At 39.1% G+C, this 15,964-nt stretch overlaps 1 long non-coding RNA gene across 1 annotated transcript in view; it reads left to right on the plus strand.

The window, feature by feature from the left end:
* The window catches only part of LOC139357852 (uncharacterized), a 136,317-nt gene that overhangs the window by 41,980 nt on the left and 78,373 nt on the right, over positions 1-15,964 (plus strand). Inside the window, exon 2 of the long non-coding RNA XR_011611738.1 lies at positions 5,887-6,004. This is a non-coding gene — a long non-coding RNA (uncharacterized lncRNA). The remainder of the gene's footprint in view (positions 1-5,886; positions 6,005-15,964) is intronic.

Consider the following 15,964-nt stretch of genomic DNA (forward strand, 5'->3'; position numbering starts at 1 on the left):
CTCCCATAAATGCGGTGTTTAAGAGATATTTTACTCTATGAGATATATAGTATCATACTGTCTATGGTAGGCTAAAGATCAGGATCGCTAACTTGACGTTGAGTTTATATTCACATTTCCTTTCTCTCTTTCTGTCTCCCTCCCTCTCTCTCTCTCTCTCTCTCTTTCTCTTTCTTTCTTTCTTTCTTTCTTTCTTTTTCTTTCTTTCTTTCTTCTTTCACTCCTTCCTTCCCTCCCTCCCTCCTTCCTTCCTTCCTTCCTTCCTTCCTTCCTTCCTTCCTTCCTTCCTTCCTTCCTTCCTTCCTTCCTCTCTCTCTCTTCCTCCCTTTCTTCCTTCCTTTCCTTTCTTCTCGCTCTGTCACCCAGGCTAGAGTGCAGTAGCACGATCACAGTTCACTACCGCCTTGACCTCCTGGGTTCAATTGATCCACCTGCCTCACCCCCTGAGTAGCTTGGACTACAGGCATGCACCACTTTGCATGGCTAATTTTTATATTTTTTTGTAGAATAGGGTTTCACCATGTTGCCCAGGCTGGTCTTGAACTCCTGAGGTCAAGCAACCTGCCTGCCTCAGCCTCCCAAAGTGCAGGGATTACAGGCATGAGCCACCATGCCCAGCCTCCCTTCATACTCTAAAACTTACAGTACGTTGAGGTACTAAAGATTTACACACACACCCTCCCCCCTCAACACACACATCTTCCATAGTGTTAAAAGAAAAAAAAAAATGTGACAGGAAAGATTTAAGCCCAAAATAAAGTAGAATTTATTTTCTTTCCTTTTCTTTCATTCCTTCCTTCCTTCCTTCCTTTTTTTAAAGACAGGTCTCTCTGTTAACCAGGTTTGAGTGCTGTGGCATGGTCACAGCTCACTGACCTCCTGGGCTCAAGGGATTCTCTCATCTCAGCCTCCTGAGTGGCTGGGACTACAGGCACGTGCCACTGTGCCTGGCTAGTTTTAAATTTTTTTTTTTTTTTTGGTAGAGATGGAGTCGGGGGTGAGGGTCTCACTATATTGCCTAGGCTGGTCTTGAACTCCTGGCCTCAGAGATCCTCTTGCCTTGGTCCTCAAAGTGCTGGGTTTGGAGGCGTGAATCCAGGCCCGCCTGGCCTAAAGTCGAATTTCTTGAATGCTGAGATTATTAAGGGATTTAGTATTGATAGAGAATCCACTAGGTACCTACACTTACATATATCATCTTATTTAATTCTGCTAACTACCATGTGAGGGAGGTATCATACGCCTCATTTTATAAATTAAATGAGGACTCAGAGAATTAGAAGTATTTAAGGTAAGTGGGAGTGAGGAACACTAGGTCTGTCTTTCTCGAAGGTTTATGCTTTTTTCAGCACAGTGACCAGAATAGATTTTGAGTTTTATTCCCCCTGAAAGTCTTTAAATTCTTATTTTTAGTAGTTCAGGATCATTTAATGGAAGTCTGGAGGTGAAAATAATGGAAAGATAGCTCTCAGAGGTGCTGGGAGATCTAGGTTCTAGAGCTGGTACTAGTTTCCACATGTGAAAGTAGAGACACGGCTGCTTATTTTGCCTAGATCTTGTCAGTTGTGAAGCAGTCTTTACAGGCAAAGTGCTATTATTGAGTAAGAAAATGTCAACCATTTTTTTTTTTTTTTTGTGGGGTAAACAGAACACAGTTTAGGGTTTTTCCTACTACTACTCACTTTACTAGATTATCTGCCTCTAGCGAAAAGTGATTACGATTAAAATTCACAAACTCATGAATCAAGAAGACGTGAATAGTCAGCATAACTCATGCCTGTTGCCTTGCTTAGGATTACTGAATCATTAGAACAAGGAGAGAATGGCTCCTGTCTTGTGGCAAAAAGTTAAAAGTGGTAACTTTGGAATTTAAGCCAGAATCATAGGTCTTGTTGTCAGGTAGGCCCTCATGAAGTCATCTGCCTTAATCCCACCTTTGGCCAGGCAAGGTATAAATCCCTACTTTATGGATAAAATAACAGAGGCTAAGAGGTTACACTTGGTAAGTTGCAGAAGGGTGCCATGAGTGGGGAGCTGGGAGCAGAATCATCTCCAAGAGCAATCTTCTTCCTATTGCAAAACACCAAAGCAAGTCCTGGTGTCAGAGATGTCTCTTTTCTAACGGATCACTTAGTTTTGCATTCCCCGACCTGGGAGCGATCTGTCTCCTCACCTTCTGAGTCAACCACTGAGGCTAATCTACAAATGATAACTAAAAATCTTTGAAATAAAAGGACCTTCCATAATAGTTCTCTCTAACAGACCCTGAAACACCTGCATTGCATATGCTGACCCTAGATCACCACATCCAGAACACCTGGGTTAATTTCTATAGTTTCAGAAACAGGTTATTCATTGCTTTTATGTGAAGTAAGTAGTGAGTGTCGCAGATTTTCCCCACAAAATTTCCCTTGGCAGCCTCTTTTTACTTCAGGTGTTTAGGGTCTGCTCTCTTGTTAATCATTCAATAAACCAGAATGTGAACATTTCACAAGTCTCTGATTGTACCTGGTGTATGTGCATCCGTGCACCATTCCCCCATTCAAAGTTGTTTCATACTGGAATGGCCCTCATCACAGTAAGTTCTTGCCAGCTGTTTGTTAGGAACTCTGTGAAGAGGATCCAGGCATAAGATTAAGATTCAAACTAGATGAGTTTCTGGGGTCTCTTAATCCTGTGAAACTATGGTTTTTTGATATCAGCATTGGTCAACTGAGAGTCATGAGCCTTAGATAACCACTCGCTAGTGGTAGTGATCAGTACAGACAGCCACTTTGAATGTGTGTGTGTGTGTTTTTAAATGGGGCTTATGTTTTAAATGCCTCACGAACTTTCAAAGGGGGCACTGAGAGAGTTATATCTTTAAATGCTATCGGATAGTGGCACAGTAGCCTTAAAGATGATAGGAATAGGATAAATTTGTTAATTTCACTGCTTGGCAATTAGGGTAATCATAGTTACCCTAATTTTCTCTTCATCTTCATGGTTATGACAAATATTTTATGTAAAGTGATAGATAGTAAATATTTAGGCTTTCTGGGTCACTTAAGCTCTCTGTCACATATTCTCGTTTTTTTTTCCTCCTTCTCCTCTTCCTCTTATTTGTCCTCCTTGTCCTCAATTCTTTCAAAACCTTTCTTAGCTTGGAGACAGTACAAAGGCAGGATGCAGGCCACATTTGACTCAGGGACCGATAGATTTCTAACTCCTGGGCTATATCATAGTTGTTTCTTTTTTAAATACTTCATTATTAATGGAAAGTTAGATTGTTCACATTTTTCACTGTTTCAAGAAATGCTGTAGTTAAAATCCGACTACTTGTGTTTTTGTGGATATATGCTGTATTAGTCCGTTTTCATGCTGCTGATAAAGACATACCTGAGACTCAGTAATTTACAAAAGATAGGGGTTTAGTGGACTTACATTTCCACCTGGCTGGGGAGGCCTCACAATCATGGCTAAAGGCAAGGAGGAGCAAGTCACATCTTATGGTGGATGGCGGCAGGCAGAGAGCTTGTGCAGGGAAACTCCTGTTTTTAAAACCATCAGATCTCTTGAGACTCATTCACTATCATGAGAACAGCGCAGGAAAGACCCACCCCCATAATCCAGTCACCTCCCACCGGGCTCCTCCCATGACATGTGGGAACTGTGGGAGTTACAATTCAAGATGAGATTTGGGTGGGGACACAGCCAAACCATGTCATATGCTAATAAAGTCCTAGAAGTTTAATCAATGGTTAAAGGGTTTTGTATTTATATTGAGATGGATATTGCCAAATTAACCTTTGCCAAGTTTGTACCGTTTATATGTCCACAGATAAGAGTGTGAGAGTGCTGTTCCGTGCACCCTTGTAAAAACTTGATATTATCAAACTTTTGAATTTCCACCCATCTGATGAATAAAAAATAGTACTTCACTTAAAAAAATTGTATTTTCCTCATTCTTAGCAATGTCAGGAATCTTTTCATGTGTTTATCTGGCATTTGAATGTATTTCCTGTGAATTTCCTGTTCATTAGTTTTTTGTTCTTTTCCTGTTAACTTGGAGAGCTCTCATTAATTCTTTCTTTATTTTACATGCTGTAAAACTTCCAAGTCTGTCACTTGTCTTTTAACCCTGCTTAGAAATTTCATACTTTTATTTTATACAAATGAATAATCATTTACTTTGTGACTTGTGGGGACGTTGTGTCTTGCTTTGGATGTGTCCATTATCAGACTAGAAGTATGTATTTATGATAGGACGTTTGACTAAAGTCCTATCAGGATTTGATGTAAGGAAAACATTGGTTTCTCTCAAACAATTTCTATGCTTTTTTGTCTTGACTGGGGTTAAGCTGGGTGCTATGAAAATCTAGCTCCCAAATCAAAATCTATGGCAGAGAAGTATGACATCAGGAGACCCTAAATATGAATGGGTCAGCTTTGAGAATTTGAGTTTGTGACAAACTTGATCAGCAGTACAAGGGTGTTGGTGGGAAGCAAGGCCTGGAAATAGGGATGGATGCATGAAATCTAGGGCAGTCTGTAGCTATATGTCCCGAACCTGTGAACTTACAACTTCTCCAGGCTCACAATTCTTTGTCCACAATTCAGAAATCCAAAAAGCTCTAAAAACCTAGGCTTAAAAAATTTTTTGTTGTCAAAATCTGATCTAAATGGTTGTCAGACCACTTAAAGTCTTTATTCTACTTAGTTTTAAAATTCACACATTTTGCTGTATAAATAACAATGTGGTTGATTTTACATTGTTGCTTCTGGCCCTACTGGAGGGTATTGTGTAATATATGGTGTATGTGTCTCCTTACCTTTCTGGAATCAAAAAATTCTAAATTCTGAAACATATCTGCTCTCAAGGGTTTTTCTTAAGAAATTGTAGACTTGTAATAAATATCTTACCTGAAGGCCCAGGCAGAAATAGCTCCCTTCTTGCCTGTTTATGGTTTCTGATTTGACTTTCTAATATTATTTTTAATGATTTTGATGCATATGCATTTTTAGTATGAGCTCTCAATTTGTTTGGCAATAAAGGTCCCCTAACAGGATCCACACTAATCCTTGCCCTTGTGTAGTACCTTCCTATATTAAGTCAGAGCTGCTCTGTGTGCCCATATAGAACATAGACAGACGTGAAGATGTGAGACTTTGGAGGCTAGGTTATAAAAGGCATTTCAGCCTCTGCCTTGGTCTCTTGAATCTCTCTGCTTCTGGGGGAAGCCAGCTGCTATGTGGTAAAGACACACAGAGCTGCAAGGAGAGGCCCAAAAGGAGAGGAGCAAATTTGCCAGCCACATGAGCAAGACATCTGGAAGTGGATCCTCCAGCCCCAGTCAAGCCTTCAGATGACTGTAGTCCTTACGTACACCTTGACTGCAAAGTTATGAGACACTCTGAGTCACAACTGCCCAACTAAGCCTCCCCCATATAGGTGATCCCCAGAGATTACGAGAATAATATGTGACTATTATCCTTTTAGCCACTAAGCTTTTGGTGATTTGTTATGCAGAAATAGATAACTAAAACAATGAGTAATAACTAATAAATAATGGATTAATAAAAAAGTCTACAGTTTGGAAACTGTTTTCTGTGGAGCCCCAAAAATAATATAGTATGTTATTTAATTTCTGAATTTTATTTCCTGCATAATTTGCATATTGACTTAATCTGGCATTTTATGTATTTGATATTTTGCCCCTTTTTTCCTTTCTTTGTCTCATAGAACTGCTGTTATAATCAAATTCGTATAAAACCTCTTATGTGGGGACTGTTCTGATTAGGGTTCAGAAATAGTTTTGTATTGACTATTTATTACTGTGTAACAAGCTACCCCAACACTCAGTGTTTTAAGGCAATGACAATTTACTGTATCTCATGACTCTGCAGATTGGGCAGTTCTACTGGTCTTACTCAGACTCCCTCACAGAGCTGGTTCTACTGGAGCTGGAGAGTCTAAGATGGTGTCACTGTCGTGTTTGGGACCTTGACAGGGATGATTGCAAAGGTAGGACCTCCTTCTTCACATAGTCTCTCCTTGGCATTTAACCCCAAGATTTTTTCCATGGTAGCTAGGTCCTAACAGAGCAAAGGTAGAAGCTCTAAGGAGTCTTGAGGTCAGAGGTCTGGAACTTTCACTGTGTTACCTCTATTACATTCTAAAGGTCAAAGCAAGTTACAAAGTCAGCCCAGATTCAAAGGGGTGGGGAAAAAGTCTCACCTTTTCATCGGAGAAACAGCAATATCACATTGAAAAAGGGGCACAGGCACAGGGAGAAGTGATTCATTGAGGCACATTATTGTAATGATAAACCACAAGCTCTATTAGGAGAGATATAAATCCTAAATTAAGATTCTAGTAGCTTGAATTCTTCAACACAGGGCCAGAAGATTCAGAATGATTCAATTCATTAAACACACATATATTGAGAATCTACTATGTGCTGGCTCTAGGAAAACAAATTATATAATTCCTTACTTGAAGGAAGAAACATACTTATTCTTCTAGTTTCTTTAAATGCAGTTCATTAGGATCAGAAAATGAGGGTTCTACATAAGCAAAGCAACGGATATTTCTTGAGTGCTTTCTGTGCTTAGAATTCTACTATTTATGCCTGAGGTACTTTGCTAGGAGATGAATGTGGCAGCTTCTGAGAGATACTGATGCTCTCTGCAGATGTGTCTGTGGATCCCACACACTTGGCCATAACATCTGCCCTCAGGGTGTTTGATAGAGCACTGTAGTTCTGTTGGGCTCCACCTGCCTTTTGTCTTACACATTTTGCCATATGGCAGAGATGCCAGGAGTGAACTTTCATGGCTTAAAATAATTGGAGTAGGTGTCAGAGGGAGGTTATGGAATTGTCTGTTAGTACTTTATGTATAGAATAGAACAAAGTGTTGAGCTTTAGATTGTAGAGACCTGAGTGAGACATAAGTTATGAAATCATAGAGCTGAGAGAAGAAATACGAGTTGTCTGGCTATCCCTCTCATTTAAAAGATAAGAAAATTGAGACTCAGGGACATTAAATGACATTAAAATATCTATCTAGCAGCAGTCCTGAAACTATAACCTAGGAATTATGATTTGCTCTCTGGTGTTACTTCAACTGGTTCTTGCCATTTTAAAGTCTTATCTCTCAAAGAAGAGAAATAGTATCTAAGCGTCACTGAGATTTAACTTAGTATGTGCCAAGCAGTGTGCTAAACTTGAAGTTTCTCAAAGAATCCTCAACCAGAGAAGTGGGTGTTGTTAGTATTCCTACTTACAGGGAAGGAGAGCTTTAGTAACTTTCCCAAACTCCCAATAATAATTTCAGAGGCAAGTTTTCATCTAGGTGTTTTTACTCCAGAGTCTGTGCTCTGAATCATTGTGCCAGTCCTACTCTACACATGAAGGTGATAATACTGAAGAACCCAGAGGAGGCTGGAAGCCTGCTGAGGTTCCCTGAAAAGTTTTCAGGTCCCAAGTGGGGAGCGCTAGAGAGAGGGAATGTGCTCCCCTGGGGGCAGAACACAGCCTGGCTCATGGTGGAAGCTTAGGCTGGGTTTATTGAGTGAATGTTCAAATACCCCAGCTTACTGATGGACCAACAAGTCAGTGGAGTATGGATTAGGAATAGAATCTTTTCTTTCTTTTCTCTTTTCTTTTCTCCCTTCCTTCCTTCCTTCCTTCCTTCCTTCCTTCCTTCCTTCCTTCCTTCCTTCCTTCCTTCCTTCCTTCCTTCCTTCCTCTCCTTCCTTCCTTCCTCTCCTTCCTTCCTCTCCTTCCTTCCTCTCCTTCCTCTCCTTCCTCTCCTTCTTTCTTCCTCCCAGGCTGCAGTGCAGTGATGCAATCTCGACTCACTACAATCTCTGCCTCCTGGGTTCAAGTGATTCTCCTGCCTCAGCCTCCCAAGTAGCTGGGGTTACAGGCACCTGCCACCATGACCGACTATGAATAGAATTTTTCTTTTGTGCTGACAGATATTGCTGGTAACAGTCTTGTCCTGAATGCATTAAAATCTAACCATTCTATGGTACACATAATATATCCTTTTTTCATAGTCTACTTCAGAAATAATTAGATTTGTGAGCCATTCATTCGTTCACTAATTGTTTCATTCAAGAAATATTTTTGAATGTCAGTTGTGTGCAAGAAGACATTGTACTAGGCACTGAGCCACTTCAGGGCTACCTTAGAGGCTGTTTCTGCTTTCCTTTTAGCTCGGATTGTGTTATCCTATTTAAAGTGGCTCATGGTGCTTTCTCCTTTTTTTTTCTTGAGGTGACAAGATTTGCACATTCTTATTTAAGTTCACAGCACAAGTAAAATTAGAAAGTCATATGTCTCACATGATTTTAGATCTGGCATTTTTTTAAGGGGATCCCAGAAAGGAGCGTAAATCTGCCCTTGGCCAATTTGAATTCAAAATCCTTGTTTTATTAGAGGCTAACTGATGTAACAAAGCCACTGATATATAATGGCTAATACATAAAATAAGTTTATTTCTTGTTCACATACAATTCTAAATGGGTTTTTCTGGTTGATAGGTGAATCTCCTCCAAATGGTAATTGGGATACCCAGTTCCTCTCTAAGTTGTCACACATGTCCACATCACGCAGCAGAAGGAGGAAGAGCATGGACAGTCATACATGTGAAGTTTTTATGGGCTTAACATGGAAGTAGCATACAGGTTTCCAATTACATTCCTTTGGGGAGAACTCAATCACATTGTCAGAGTCTAATTGTGAGGGAGCCTGGAAAATGTACACCACCATATTCCCAGAAAAGAGGCAATTGTTTGACAAACAGCTGGCCAGTATCTGTCAAAGTGTTTATATACAACACCACACACACACACAGACACACACACACACACACACACGTGGGATCCTGTGAATTACAGTATTTATTTGAAAAGAAGAAAAAGGAGTATAAAATCTTTGAGCTTATTTCACTTAGTCTTAGTACACTAACCCGCTTTTAACCTACCCATTTCCTTGAATTTCACGTACTTAGAAATTTAAGTGTTTGATTTCATAAAATTAAAAAATTACATTAGCAAGTTTCTTTTGAAATTATATTCAGCCTTTTTGTCTTATAAATGAGAAATGAGGTCAGAGAGGTTAAAATAACTTGCCTAAGATCCCACAATTGATAAAGCTAAGACTTTCAGAGGTTTCTTGATTTTCTCCTTTATCTTAATTTGAAATAATATCAGTAACATATGCTCAAACCCTTGTTACCTGTTTTATGTTTTAACCTTACACAAAACAATTTTGTCAAATTCATTTTGTAGAAAGTCTGCTGCGAAGATTTGCAGAAAAAAATTATTGTTTTTTCTTGGCTAAAGAAGTTCTTAATATAACCTTTAGATGGCACAAGTTAGCTAATACAAGGCTTTTTTGTAGCTACAGTAATTATAGGAGGTTAAAGAAAAGTTTATGGAAAACGAGAGCATTGAATAATAATTTACTTAAAGTAGGGATGTAATCAGCAAAGTTTCCTTGCATTTAGAATCATTATTCTGAATGGGATTTTATATACAAGAGGCAAATGTTTAGAAGATTTTTCAGAGGTCCTCTAATTGTGCCAATGTCAGGAATGACTAGAAATAAATGACTCTTGGGATAGATTTTAGGGTACAAATTGGAATTGGAGAAGCTTTTCCAAAGTGGATGGAATATAAGTCTGGGAGATAGGAAGCTTCCGTTTTCCACAAGTCCCCAAATATACAGGGCAAGTTCTCTCTCCACTGGCTTATGCTAGTTATTGCAGCTCCTCATTTGCTGATAATTTATCTCACCAGGGTGTTCTGAAGACCTATATGACAATGACTGAAAAGCTTTTTATGTACCTCTGTAGGACAGGGCTACAGCACAATACCATGTGCTTATTAGGGCTATAGGAATTGTTTACAGAATTGAATTCTCCCACTTGATTTTCTTTTTCTCATTCCTGTGCCTTGGAGGAATGAGAAAAAGAAAATCCTAGGTATTAATGAAAAATGGTATTTACCTGGTGCCTCTTATGTTGACCTGCCCTCTTGTAGCCAGTGTGAGGAAATCTGCTCTTTCCTGAAATGTAGTTAGGTTCTGAAGACAACAATTAGCTAAGGGAAAAAAATCATACACAGAAGAGGCAATATAAAACCAAAACACTGAGTGATTGTATGCATAGTTAGTGCTTTTGCTGTGAGCATGAGCAATCAGTTGTCACATACACCAAAGAAAGCAAAAATGCGTAGAATTGAGGAAGGAGATAGTAAGTGTTCTTTTGGTATTCACTTAGAATGTGCTCTTTGTCCTCACTGTGTCTAATTTTCAAATTTCTATGATTAATGAGTGTTGGAATCTGAATTAGAGTTTGAGTATGCTAACTTCCTTTTTCCTGACAATGCCAGTTTTATGTAACAATGCGAAGGAGGCAAAGCAGATCGGTGGTGTTCCTTGGCTCTGCATGATAGGTCCTTTCCCGTTTTGGGTGATATTCCCATCCTCAGCTCACTCCCAGAAGTGAAAGTCGTCTTGTTCTTTTCCGATAATTCCTGACAAAACCCACTCTCTCACCCTTCATAATAAGGCATATGGGTCTGATGCTGGCCTCGACTGTTCCAGATACCCAGCAGGTTTTCAATTTTTTTTCTCTTCTTTTCGTAGGTGTTGAAGCAGGTTTTTAATTTTAACTGGTCAACTGGTCTAAGCCACTTCCTAAGTCAAAGGTCTATAGATGTACTGTTTTTGTAAAAATGTATGCATGATCATTATAAAAATTCCAATGATATAAATAACTACATCCCACATTCCATCTGCCAAAGATAACCACTACGAACACTTTGGTGAAAATTCTTCCTATTTGTATATACATGCATACATATGCACGAAAATGGGATATGAGGTGTTGCTGGTAAAATTGAAGCCCTCTATGAGGTAGCCTATCCTAACAACTATGTAACTTGTTTTGCCTAATGGTAAGAGAGTTTGCATAAGGGTTCAGAAACTTAAAATACATTGTGCTATACAGTTATCTTCTGTGATTTAATGATTGTCTGTCTTAAATATTGTGAAATACAAATGGTTATTCCTGATGATTTTTATATGAGAATATAAATTGTCACGACTAGAAAGTCTTTTCGTATTTTGGCACATATTCCTGCACAGTTTTTGGTGGAAGAGAACGGAGCACTTGCATTTTTGCCTTTAGGTCCTCACAAGGAGAAGTAGCAAAATATGATTCCTATTGATTGTATGAGGGAAGAGGATTGATAGATGTTGGTTATAAGTCAGTGATGAAGTGACTGGTTCACTTCATCAGTGATGAAACATCCATGTTCTAATCTATTAGTCCATTCATATTAGGTCTCCTAGAACAAAAGTTTATTATCAAGGAACATTATGGCTTCACTATACTACTATTAAATTTCAAAACTTTATTTACATTTTTATATGGAAATATCTTCTGTAGGAGGTAGAATTCTGTATACCTGGTCTCTTGAATACTTTTCTCCCACTTCAAATACCTGATGTTTATTTTTGTCTTTCAGGTTTAGAATTTTTCCCCTCTCTTGTCTTTATTCTAATCTAGACCCACATATTTGTTCTCCTTTTTTCAACTCTGCAGAGCAAGAATTTTCATCTAAGTTACACAATTAGTAATTAGTAATGTGATTAACATACTGCCCAGCACTGTGAAGGTTATGAGAAGAAGCAGTGCTGCTTAGTGGTTTAGCACTTGGGTTTTGGACTCAGGTTGCCTAGGTTTGTACACTGGCTTTACTACTTATTAACTATGTGAACAAGGGCAATTTCACCTCTGTGAAGTGAAGATGACAGTAAAAGAAGTTCCATCAAAGATCGTTGATATAATTCATTGAGATAATCTTGTAAACCACTGAGCCCAGTTCCTGGTACATAATGAAGAGACAATAGTTGGTGTTATTTTTATTTATTACATACTTTATTAGTTACTACCAAAGATCATTAAACATGAAGTCTGTCCTAAACAAATTTACTGTCTAGCTGAATTATTGTTTATACAAGCCACAAATAATAGAATAAAAATAATAAGGTGATATAGATTATGATATTGACAATAAGACCTTTAAGGAGGAATTCATAGAGGATGCAGAGATATGGCTGAGCCTTGAAAGGTAGATGAGATTTGGGTCTGCAAAAAAGGAAGGGAGACAAGATTCCCATGCACAGACAATGTGTATTACGGTTGTTTTTTCTTGAGTATCAAGAGACTTGGGATTCTTCCATATTTTATAAAGAAGATGCTTCTAGGGCTAGGTTCTGGGCAAGACCAGGAACACTGTTGCTTCAGGGCCCCAGGGTTTGATGAATTTGTTCTGTGGGGATTAGTAGAGTAGATGAATGAGTAACAGAAATGGTAATTAAGCAATATGATAGGACAGACTGTGGCATAACAGTGATTAATGGGATGCCTCAGGTGAGCATAGAGGCACAAAGCAGAACTGAGAGCTCTTGGTGTACCAGAGAAGTGTCATTAATCAGCATTACCTCATGCTTGAGAGTGGTTTTATTGAAATTATAAAATAGGTACTTAAAATAACATGAAAAGCACAATTTTAAACATGCACAATTGATTCTAGTGAAATACTATGCCAGGGAAAAGTTTCAACCTTCCAGAGGACTGTACCCCTAGAAAAAAAAAAAATGCTGCGCTCCTCAAAGCTGAAAGTAGCCCATTGACGGAGTTTTGCTCTGCCAACTTTACCTTCTTAAAACTGTTCTTTTCATTGGAAACCACAGCAGAGACCAGCACAAACAGAAATGAAATCTTGGCAGTGCTTCTTCCTGCCTCATGTGCCTTGTAATGTCGCCCAAGCTCTCAGCCAAGGTTGGCTATTTCCTCCACATCAAATTGCAAGGAAGTGTGTAAAGGAAGAGGTTCTGGACAACACACAAACATCTGTTCAATTTGGGACAACCTATTGCATCTACAGATCAAAGAGAAAACACGAGGTTTGGGATTTGATGGTCGGAGAAAGGGATTAGGTCTTTCACCTTGAGCTGCTATGATGAGTTCATTCCAGTAGGGATGTAGTTCAGTATCAGGCACTCTAAATTAAGGGATTAGACAAGAGGTCAACATCTAGTCAGGTATAGGTTGCTAGTTGGGTACCCTGCAATTCAGGGATGAGCTTGAGTTTTGGAGAAGACATTTCCAAACTCAGATTGGAAACCTGAGGGCAGGGAAAGCAACGTAGTCCAGAGCTGATGGACCTGACATGCCCTGGAGAGCTTGGTGTCATGCCTAGAATACCTGGTAAGGCTTCCTCCTTCACCTACCCACTTCCATGATCAGCCCCACCCTGGCCTTAACTTGGTTTCCCCAAAGGGACTCTGATACTGATTCATCAGAATTGATTAAATAAGTGGGCACCCCCTTTCTCTCTTTTTGTATTAAAAAAAAAAAGTTGTGACTTCATGCTCAACTAAAACAAGATGAAACAACACAAAACCAAGACGATTTGCCTTTTTTTTCCCCTGCAAAAAACCTTCTCTGGTCATGTTTAGATTACTACGTCATTAGAATTGCACTTTTTTTTTTTTTTTTAGTTTTAATTTTGCTTCAGCCCTGAGAGTAGGTTGCATGGTAGTCCCCTGAAAGATAGGTCCAACTGCAACATGTGAATGTGGACCTTATTTGGAAAAAAGGTTTTTGCAGATGTAATTAAGTTGAGGATTTTAAGATGAAATCATCCTGGATAGTATGGGCCCTAACTCCAATGACAAGTGTCCTTATAAAAGAAGAGAAGGGGAGAAGACACGGATAAGAAGGAGGTCTAAAGAACAAGGCAGAGAATAGGAGTGATTGGCACTTACAAGCCAAGGAATGCCAAGGATTACCAGCCATCACTAGGAGCTAGAAGAGAAGCATGGAATGGATTTTCCCTTCAAGCCTCCAAAAGAAATCAAATCTTGCTGATAGCTTTATGTTAAACTCGTAGCTCCAAAAACTGTGAGAGAATATATTTCTGTTATTTTAAGCCACCACGTTTGTGATCATTTCTATGGCAGCCATAGAAAATACAACCTTGTAGAGCCTACATCAAGGAATAGTTTTAGTTGAAGGGGCTCAGAAACTTGCTGACTTGCTGACCTTAGTACCCAGGGATGATCCTCTACAGTTCAAGCCTGATGTTGGGATTTCTGGAGTCAAGGGAGCAGACACCTTTGACATGGATAAATAGATGGATCACTCTCCCAGTTTTATTGCAGACCATGCTATGATACTGTTCTTTTTCTGAAATGGGTGGAAGCCTTTTTGTACAACTCATGCCGACCAGCTTGGCATGATACTTGTCAAATCAAATGAGTTTAAATGCTTTAATGGACAGCTAAAATACCATCTTAAAATGTAAAGTTGTTAAATCTGCTAAAAGAGTACAATTCTGGAAGCCACAGATAAGTGCCCTGAGCTCTGGTTTCATTAATTTAATCATTAAAATATACAGTGAGCACATTCAAGTTCTCTGTCTTTCTGGGATTTACATTCTGTGAAGTCACTGGATTTGGAACAATAGACTTCATTTGACTTGGTTCGCTCTTTCTTTGTTCCTCTCAGTTGATATAAAGACCCAGACTTGCAAAATGGATAAGAAAGAGGATGATGATTTGCTTTACACAACGGAGCCTTGCTTTACAAAAGGATTAAATATATGGTTCATCCATTCAGCAAGTATTTATTGAGAATCTGTGTGACAGGTGTGGTTCTATATCCTGAGGATTCAGGAGTGAACAAGGCACAGTTCCTATCCTCACGGAGCTTACTTTCTAATAGGAAAGATAGATGCTGAACAGATAAACAATCATATAAATTAATAAACATACTATGATATCTGACAATATTATGTAATATGAAGAAGTTCCAGCTCTCCCAATGCCAAGACATATTTTGATGGGAATTTTTTTTTTATCGTTTATGATTTTTTTTTTTTTTTAAAAACAAACCTTGGTTTCTCAGAAGGCAACAGCCTCCTAGTTGGTCTCCTAGTTTCTACTCTTGAACCACCTCATATCTGTTCTTCATCCAGCGACCATAAACAAGGTGATGTCCCCTCACATCCCCTGTTTTGTCCTTCACTTAGAACGGAATCCACATTTCTACAAGGTCTTGTGCTATCTGTCCCCCACATACCTCTCCCCTTGTTTCTTGCCAGTGGCCCCACTGGTTACTTGTTCAGCCACGTTTGTCTTTCCCTCAGTTCCTTCAGGATACACATGTAGCTGCCTCTGCTTTTAATGTTTTTCACTCCTTTCCCCCTTCAGTAGGTGCTTCTTGCTATCCCCCATCACATAAATCTATCACAGCATCTATCACAGATTGGAAATGTACACACACACACACACACACACACACACACACACACACACAGTTTGCACAGTAGTACTCCCTTATTTGTGGTTTCACTTTCTGTGGTTTCAGTTACCTGCAGTCAACTGTGGTCTGAAAATATTAAATGGGAAATTCCAGAAATAAACTATTCATACGTTTTACATTGTGTGCCATTTTGAGTAGTGTGATAAAATCTCTCGCCATCCTGCTCCATCCTGCTTGGGCTGTGACTCATCCTTTTGTCCAGCGGATCTACACTGTCTGCATTCCTTACCTGTTAGTCACTTAGCAGCCATCTAGGTAATCAGATTGGCAGATCATAAGAAGAAGGGTGAGTATAGTACAATAAGCTATTTGAGAGGGAGAGACAGACAGAGACCACATTTACATTACTTTTGTTACGGTATGTTGTTCTAGTTGTTCTATTTGATTATTAGTTGTTGTTAACTCTTCACGTGCCTAATTTATAAATTAAACTGTATCATAGGTACATACATAGAGGAAAAAAACCCGTAGTATATCTAGGGTTCAGTACTATCTGTGGTTTTTAGGCATTCACAGGGGTCTTGGGACTACTGTATATTTCTTTGCTTGGTACTTGCTCCCTGCGAGTCTTCTA

Source organism: Macaca nemestrina, chromosome 13 (assembly GCF_043159975.1).
Source record: "Macaca nemestrina isolate mMacNem1 chromosome 13, mMacNem.hap1, whole genome shotgun sequence".
Lineage (NCBI taxonomy): Eukaryota > Metazoa > Chordata > Mammalia > Primates > Cercopithecidae > Macaca > Macaca nemestrina.